We start from the raw sequence: 9,075 nt of genomic DNA, 5'->3' as shown, positions 1-9,075 counted from the left end.
GTAAGTGGTTTGCTTTGGCCAAAGACAGATCAATAGTAGATGAAATGTTGGCTACATGTTTCATCAGGACTCTTGCAGGCAACTTTATTTGAATTCTATGTGTTACATTCCCAGATTTGCCCAATAATTCCTTTGAGTATGCAGACCAAATTTTCTTAAGCAAGGCAGCTCTGGGAAGAAGAAATGAGATTTCACAAACTGATGTAAAGGTACAGTGAAAGAACTCTTGGCCAGCCCAGGGAGGTGAAATCTGGTGTTTTTATTCCAGTCGAGACTCTTCTTGTGAACACTCAGTGGCATTATAATGTTGGAGGCTGGCTTGAATAGGGCCACATAGACTGAGACCATAGTTTAAGGAGGCAGAAAAGACAAGATATGACTTTTTAGTGGTTTTAAAATTTGGCAAAACAAAGTCCAAATGCAGATTCTCTATCTCCAGTTCCACAGTTACTGATTTGGTCTCTCTGGGATGAGGCTCAAGAGCATGCATTTATAACAGACTTTCAGACACACAGTTCTAAAAGATCAGTTCATGGCCCAGTTGCTGTGAAGTGCTAGATGAAAACGGGGAGAAAAAGAATATGGAAGGACTGGGAGAAAGTGAGGAAACTTTGTTTGAATCATTGATACCCTCCAAGACAGAACTGTAGCAGTCCTAAAATCTTCTGTAGACTATTCTTACTCAGGGCTGTGCACCATCAGATTGTGTGTGTGTGTGTGTGTGTGTGTGTGTGTGTGTGTGTGTGAAGGTGCCCCCTGCAGCCACAGAGAGAAGTTTGGTCACATGCCCATCTCCTAGGCTTTCACTGACACCTCTCCTAAGCACTTCCTTTGGAGGATAGAGTTAAATTCTGGTCTACACTTTGTCTACTTGAGGCTGTGGCATTAAAATTTGCCTCTTTGTGTTCATCTCTTCATGTTGATATGAAAACCCTTTTTTTTTTTGAAGCTGAATCTGAAGGAGATGGGGGTGCAGTTGTGTTTTGAAGCCAAGGGCTGCTGCAAGCAGTGGAGTAAAAAGAAGACTCTCTTGAGGGGTCCTCTTTTACCTCTAAAGCAACTCCCCAAGATAAACAAGGTGTGAAAATGGTCTTAACTGAATTAGCAGAGGCTCCCATGGCCTAATTTGAGTCAGAATTCATCCTGATGCACCTGCCCTTCTCCAGACAGTCAGGTTTATTGTTTGAGTAGCATGGGAAGATAGAGGGATTCAGAGGGTAAGCAGCCCCTTCCTCTCTTCCGTAGCTTCAGAACCTCTCTGGCATCCAGTGAGGACTTCCTGATGTATCAGAATTTCTCTGTAGTCATGAAACCACTGGGATGAGCACAGTTTAATGCAAAGGCCATTTCATGGTCACGGACAACTGTCAGGCACAGTGCTGGGTGCTGGTGACAGGTGGAGATGGAGGAAATTTTCCCGTACCTCTGTTTGATTGTGGCTTTTTGAGGGCCAACAGTTCCTTTTCCCTGAGCTAAAAGAGTAAGTTTTGATGCCATCTGAGACAGTATTGGGTATCTTTGAGCCACTTGGCAGAGAACAGAATACTTGTGTCCAGATGTTTCTGTGAATAAAGCTGTGGAAACCAGCAGAAGAGAGTGAGAAGTCTTAGAGGCCATGTCTACACCATGTGGATTTTATAAAATTACCCAATGAGAATGAAAGAGACCATGAAGGAACTTGCTTTTTTCTTTTAAAGTCTTGTGTTTTATATATTTCCATATTTGTAGAATATTTGAAGTGAAGGAAATGCCAGTAGATTATTAGTACGGAAGAATGAATGAAGTGTTGGGAATATGAGCTCAGTTATTTTCTTGATTCATTAGTGCATGCACATTATGAAGCAGAGCCATGGAGCATTGGTTTAGAGTACCAAGGAAAGCATGGTTGAAGTAGGCTGAGTAGGCGAGCCTAGGTAGAACAAGGAAGGAAGTGAACCACAAGGAAGTGGAGAAAATGGGGAGAAATGAAAGTGGAAAAAGTGGGAAGGAGAGAGCCTCAGGGACATTGAAGATAGGCTTGGTGGACTTAGTGAATAAAGTTCACAGAAGAGATAGTTGTGATTAGAGAGCAAAGGGAGGGGGCAGGGGTTGTCTCAGCTAGCAAGACTCCAGGCGGTCATGGTTGGCATGGAGTCAGAAGAGCAGGAGTAGGAGTGGTGAAGGGCAAATGTGTTGAGTGTGCTGTTGATACGGGTATTGAAGTCTGATGGGATGGCAAGATCTGAGATACGGAAGAAAGTAATCCATTAACACAAGGGCAGAAATGTGGAGTGCTGGCAGGCAAGAAGATGGCGTGAAAGAGGCAAGAAGAAGAGAAAGAAATGGTCCCTTGGAGGACAAAGGATATAGTTCATGTCTTTGAAGGTCATGGGAGAGTGAGGTACACCCTTTGTGGGGGACAGAGATGGGACAGCTCTGTTCCAGTGGAAGCCGGAAATGGAAGGGGCTTACCATCCCACCAAAGAAGAGGGAATTGCTTACTGTAGAATGAGTTTGGTGAAAGAATTGGGAAAGTCCTTGGAGTAAGGGGTTCATGGAGCAGGCATCAGAGATGAAGGCAGACTGGGCTAGGGAAGAGAGGAAACAGCAAAAGGCTGCTCAGACCTGAGCAATCTTCTACCACTGTGGGTGCCCCGCTGTCAAATTTTCTATTTAGGGAGCCTTTGTGAACAAAGCAAGTTCATAAAGATGAATGTGTGAAAACGCTGTCATTCAAAAACACAAAGTCAGCTATCCATTGATGTGGTAAATGGCAGTCATAAATAGTCATGGACTATCCATTAGAAGACACACAACCTTGTCTTTAGTTTCTTTTCCAAGTGGTTTCTCTGGTGTTTCCCATAACTGTTCACGAATAAAGATAACACTCTATTTTAGGAAACAGAACATGCCATCTCCACCTACTCCACCCATGCCAGGTCCCTTCTTTTCCTAAAAAACTGCTTAACAACCTGTGTTCTGTCCACCCCTGCAGCAGTGGCAGTGGTGGCCGTGCCCCCTCCTACGTTAACAGAGCTCATGCCTTTCCCACGTGGTCACATGAAGGCGTGCCACTTTATGCACATTGCAGTGTGCTCAGCCAGCAAGTGTCCTAACTCTTCCTCTTGATGGGGCTACTGCCAGGACTTTGAACGTGTCAAAACAATTGACTGTTGTTGCTAGTTGGACTAAGTGAGTCCAAAGCCGGAATACCCTGACCAAAGCCCGGTGACGTCCAAGGAAGATGCATTTTCACAAGCGGCTGGACTCCCACTGGGTGTTTCTGAAACCACTTCTCTTCATTCACTCAGCCTCACTTGCTCCCCTGCCTCTTCTTGGATGTCTGTACCACCTGAAATTGTCATAGTTCTTCCAGTTTCTATTCACAGCTGACAGCTTTTGTGTGTGTATGTGTGTGTGAATGTTTTTCATGTTAGGATTCATTATTATTCTCTTTCAAAGCTAGCATCATCTATGGTTATCAAGACTTTTTTTTTAAGGGGTGCTGAACAGCTTCAAAATTTAGGGTCAACTCTCTTTTCCAAACACCTGCAGAAAAGCGTTTAAAAATGAGCCAGTTTCAGGTCTGGTTTTTCTTTATTGGAGCAAATGCAGTTAGAATGCATTCTGCAGGTGTTTTGATGAGAACCCAGAAATATCTCAAGGCACTGTGCTTCTTTGAAATGTGAGGCTTGAACGTCATTGCTATTCCAGGACAGGTCTTGTGTGTAGAGCTTTTTATTGCTTTAATTTGCATTATCTCATTTACTTCTCAGAACTTGGTCAATTAGTAACAGCTTGGTTTTCAGATTAGCTAAAGGAAACCAGGGGAAACTCATCGAAATTTGCACATTTAGTTTTTAGTACACCCAGGACTGAAGCCAAGGCCCTGGCTCTATGTCCAGTTTTCTCTCTCAGATTATCCTGCCATTCAGTAGTGAGCAGAGATTAGACAGCAAGATTGTTTCTGACTCGCTACATGACAAGACAGAGCTGGAAGGGATCCAGGGCTGTATCTAATCTGAAACCCTCCTTCTTAGACATCCAGTAGATGTTTCCAACAGACAATGCAAAGCACAAGACTAAACACCTCAAAATATTATCCCTGTAAAGAAAAGCACAGTTTGGTAAATGTACAAAAACATAGAAAAGATTTGTATGTTGTCTTTGTATAGACATCACGCTCACCTTCTCTGTATTGTTCCAAATCTAGTTTGCATGCCATTAAGCAAGCTCAGGAATAATCTAAAGTAAAGACGTTGCAACAGAAAACAAAGAGCACCACACAGCAAAGGCAGGTGCTGTTCTGGAAAACTTTTGGTAGTTACCTGTATGCACACGTGTAGGGTCATGGCATCAAATGTACTTTGCAGTGTGGACTGTGCTATCAAATGTTGGGAGGCCACAAGCATGGTGGAAAAAACATTGCTCCAAGTGCAAATACTTAATTTCAGTCTCTATTCTGAAACAACCTCCTGTGTGATCTTGGCCAAGGACTTAACCCTTGCCTTCCTGCTTCCATCTTCCCCACATAGGGTTCTATTTCTTTCCCTTTAAATTGAGTAGGCTAGCCTAGATTCCTAGTTTATCATGCTGGTGATTCCTTTATGGCATAATTAAACACTAAAGCCTTCCAAGTAGAAAGGGGCGGGGAAGTAAGTGGAGCTGAAAGATAGGCACTAGCCAGGTATGGCCACCTGACTTTCCCTGAAGCAGCTGCTGCCCCTGTGCTCTTGCCTGCTGCTTGTTGTCATCATGGTGGAACCCCAAGACACTGCAGCTCGAATCCAAGTTAGAGCCTGTGGATGGCAGTAGGGATGAATTCTGCCAGGCGCATGCACCTGGTACCACACTTGGCATTGCTGAGTGCTCAGAAGAAGATCTTAATGGCAAGCATGATATTTTGCAAAGCAATAGAATAAGTTGGAAGTCAGAAGCTGTGTGCATTCTGCAGTCTGAGTGGCCCTGGAGTAATGGAAACTGTTTTTGGGGAAAACTAAAGCAAAACAAAAAAAAGAAAGAGAGAAGAAACAAAGAAGGAAAGCAAGTTCAGAAAACAATGTGATGTGAAAATCTTAGCTTACGTTCTCCTTTGGTGTAGGCTGGCTCTTAGGTCCTGCAAAGAATGGGAACCAGTTATCATATGCTGTGCACTGGATGGATAAGAGGCAAAGTCAATTTCATGGTGGAGAAACATCTGAGAGGTTGTTTGTTTTCTGTTAATAAAGAAGACATCTTTGACATGAACATTCAGGAAAGTGTGTGTGTGTGTGTGTGTGTGTGTGTGTGTGCGCGCGTGTATGCATGTACGTGTGTTTGCAGTGCAAAGCCCTTTATTCAAGCAGGTGTTATTGTGAAACAGAAGAGCTGATAAATGCATTAAGCACATAAATTATTTATTGATTCTGGGACAGCATACAACATGACAAGAAATGAAATATATTTGTGCAATATGCTCGCACGTGGAGAAATTGAGTGAGTGGTTTTATTTTTTCCCTACGTGGAAGCATAATGCCAGAAAACGGTCTGTCTTTGAAGAACAAAAGTACAAAGATGTTCCAACAATTGAAGGTTATCGCTTTGCAAAATTGTTTATTATTCATCGCATTTGGAAACAGGGCATAGAGAAGATAATCATCTTCAGCCTCAATCTCTTTAGCATGCTCCAATTTAACTTCACCTGCCAGGTAAGACTTAATAAGATGTGTCTGCTGGCCTGCAGAAAAGCCTGCTTGCTAAGTATGTCATGAAACAGACCAGAAGTGGGCTTGGTTGTTGAGCACTGCATATTTTATTATTATTATTATTATTATTATTATTATTATTATTATTATTTTAAATAAATAATTAGAGTCACTGTAGTACTTGAGGAAGGCATTGATGACCCAGGCAACACAAAACCTGTCTGAAGTCCAGGTGCATTATGGATACAGGTTTGAAAAGGTCCCTATTAACCTCACAGCCTGTCTTCAGGTGGACTGAGGATGAGACAGGTTGGGGGTTGGGTCTGACTCTGACCCTGGCCAGGCAGGAAGCCATGTTGGACAGAGTTGTCAAGCTCTCTTTTTGTGGATGAGTGGTAAATTTAAAGAGGTGAATGCCTTCCCAGTCATGACCCACTGTGACTAAGCTAAACCAATGAGCAGAATGTCGGAAGTTGATGTAGCAAATTCTTGTTACCCCATTTACTTTTCAAAAACAAAACAGAATTCAAAACAAAAATATAAAATAAACTTCCAAGGAGTTCTCAACAACAGGAAAAACAAACTCCCCAGCCTGTACTAGTCTAGCGGCTGCTATTTTTGGCTGTGGGCAGAGTTGGCCAGAGGTTCTTGAGCCATTGGTCACTGTGCATAGCAGTCTGACTGGAATTGTTGTGAGCCGGGAAAGGGTTGGTTATATTTGGCTTCTGGAAGGGAAGTTGGTGAGATAGACAGGCTCAGCTTTGGGTCACAGAGTCTGAGCCAACAGGAGGGGAAGGAGTTACCTTATTTCCAGTTGAGGAAGTGGGTGGAACCAGCAACTAAAACCTTTGGCAGGGATCAGTGAACACACTACCCTGACAGAGGAGATTTTCCAGTCAATGAGACAGGCTACCGTTGGCTGACCCAGCCTGGGACCAGAGCTATGGCCCACTGAGCATGACCTAGCTATAGCACCCATAAGGCAGAAGCCATCAGACCTCTGTTCTCCATTTAGCCCACAGTGCTTGATCAAGTTCTCTTTTGGCCTTTCTTACAGTCATGGGAGTTTTCACTGCACTGTTCTGTACTGATTTTTCTCATATCCTACATTTGCTACTAGAAGATGGGTGTATTGCCTTTCCTACATGTCCCAAACAGCTTCCACACCTAAAGGACATTGTAAAAATTACATACGGGTTACGTTGCCTGCCCGCTTAAAGCTCTGAGCTATATGGATATGTATAAAAACTATAGAAATTTTAGCTTGTGTTATAAAAAGATTGGCACTCGAGTCATGATAGGAAAACAAGATTGCTGTTCATGAGCTACTGCTAAAATATGCATTCTGTAAGGCTCATTGATTTATTTACAGTTGGAGAAGACACATAGACACACAAAATGGTTCATTAGCTGTTTGTTATACCTCCGTAGCTGCTGTTCTTTGGTTAGAAGTGCCCATGCTGCCAATGGCAAGGTTGGTGTTTACAGGGGCAAAATCAATGCTTAAAACTCATCAATTTCTGAGAGGCAGTTTTGGTTTAAAGTATATTGATGATTTTTATAGAAGTGGTTTTACCCCATTAAAAAGCTATAAGTTAAACTGTGGTACAAGCCAGGCATATATTAGATGAAAAATGGTTTTGTGTAAAAGATTTCAAATTTGTCAAATCTGCATTATAGAACTGTATTTTGAAATTGGTTCAAAGGTAGGGTGAAGTCTTCAAGTGGAAATGACATTTTTTTTTTAATGGATCCCTCTCAGGCTATTTCCCCTGAGTTTTCATTAGAATACATCATGTTCCAGTTCAGCATTCTAGGAGCAGCTGGTGTGGTGGAGGTGCCCCTGTTACTTTCCTGAGAAAAGCTTCCTCGTCTATGACAGAGTGAGACAATATAACCTGGAGCTTGGAACATTTAAAATCATTCATTCATTCATTCATTCATTCATTCGGTATTCACCACTTATTTATTGAGCAGTCAAGGACATGCTGGGGCATGAAAGCAACAGCATGTGAAGCTTGATCTTTGTTTTCTTGCAGATGACATCCTATGAAGGTCAAGACAGTAAATGACAGTATCATTCCATGAATGAGAAGACCCTGTAGCCAGTCAAGGATAATGTGGGAATAGTGACTGGTGTGGTCAATGGTAGTAGCAACCTTGCCTGAGAAAGCATCATTGGTGCTGCAGAGAAGCCAGTTAAGAGAACAAGAACCTAGAAAGAAGGCCAGCCTAGATATGGGGTAATGTTCTTTCTCAAATCTTGATAATTTGCTGAGCTGTCTTCTTGACCAGAAACTGGAAGGGAAGGGGAGAGGAGAGGAGGGAAGGGAAAGGAAGGCAAGGCAATGTTTTGACAATGATGAGTTCAGACAATAGCATTGAAGAAACACATGGGAAGGACATAACTCCACCCCCAGAAGGAGTTCATTTGCAAGAACCTTTCACTTTAGATTGAAACCAAATCTTTGTGCTCGTTAGTGCCTGAGAGATAGCCAGGTTTGATGCTTGAGGCTCCTAACACTCATTCCACCTGGTTTTACTTCATGTTCTACCCAGCCCACCTCTTTGACTCCACACCATCCCCTCTAGGGCAGTCTTCTGGAGACTTCCCATTTGGCAGAGAATGGACACCATCCTGTGTGTTCTCCTCATTATTCCTAAGCAATGCCTGGTTCGTCCAAATCTTAGGTCCCTTCTTATCTTTATGAACCATTTCCTGGCGTCTCCACCCTTAGTTCTGGGAGGGGTATGTACATCACTACTCTATGCCCTTGACAGCCTCCATGGGTCAGCTTAGGGGTGTGCAGTCAAGGAAAGATGGTGTTTCTCTCACTTAGTGCACACACTTGGGTGGGTTCCTACTTCCCACGCTTAAGGGGCATCTCATGAAGGTCCAATATCTTCCTGGGTTACTTATAACAATTACAACAGTATCAATTTGATAATGATGCTTATTTCTAAGAGTTCAAAGTTTTGCCTAAACTAAATTTACAGATCCTAAGCTGAAGTTCACAATTGTATACTTTCTGGCAGAATTTGATTTGCAACTTGATCATCTACCCCATCTCTCTGTTTATTCCAAATTCCTGGGCCTGTTTAGGGAGATTAGAGGAAGAGACACAAACGATATCAATATTTCCATCTAGCTATGACTGACAGACCACACAATGCCCTTCATTCTAGTGAACTGTCACTGGTATTTCATGGAGATGTGCATACTTTTGAAAACCTCAACTGAAGAATGGATAACAAAAAGAATGTGGTGCGTATACACAATGGAGTATTACTCAGCTGTTTAAAAAACAACATCATGAAACTTGCAGGCAAATAGAGAACTAGGAAAAAAAAAACCATCCTGAGTGAGCTAACCCAGACCCAGAAAGAGAAACATAGTATGTACTCACTTATG

Source organism: Meriones unguiculatus, chromosome 6, assembly GCF_030254825.1.
Source record: "Meriones unguiculatus strain TT.TT164.6M chromosome 6, Bangor_MerUng_6.1, whole genome shotgun sequence".
Taxonomy (NCBI): Eukaryota; Metazoa; Chordata; class Mammalia; order Rodentia; family Muridae; genus Meriones; species Meriones unguiculatus.
Note: the sequence above shows the minus strand (reverse complement) of the source record.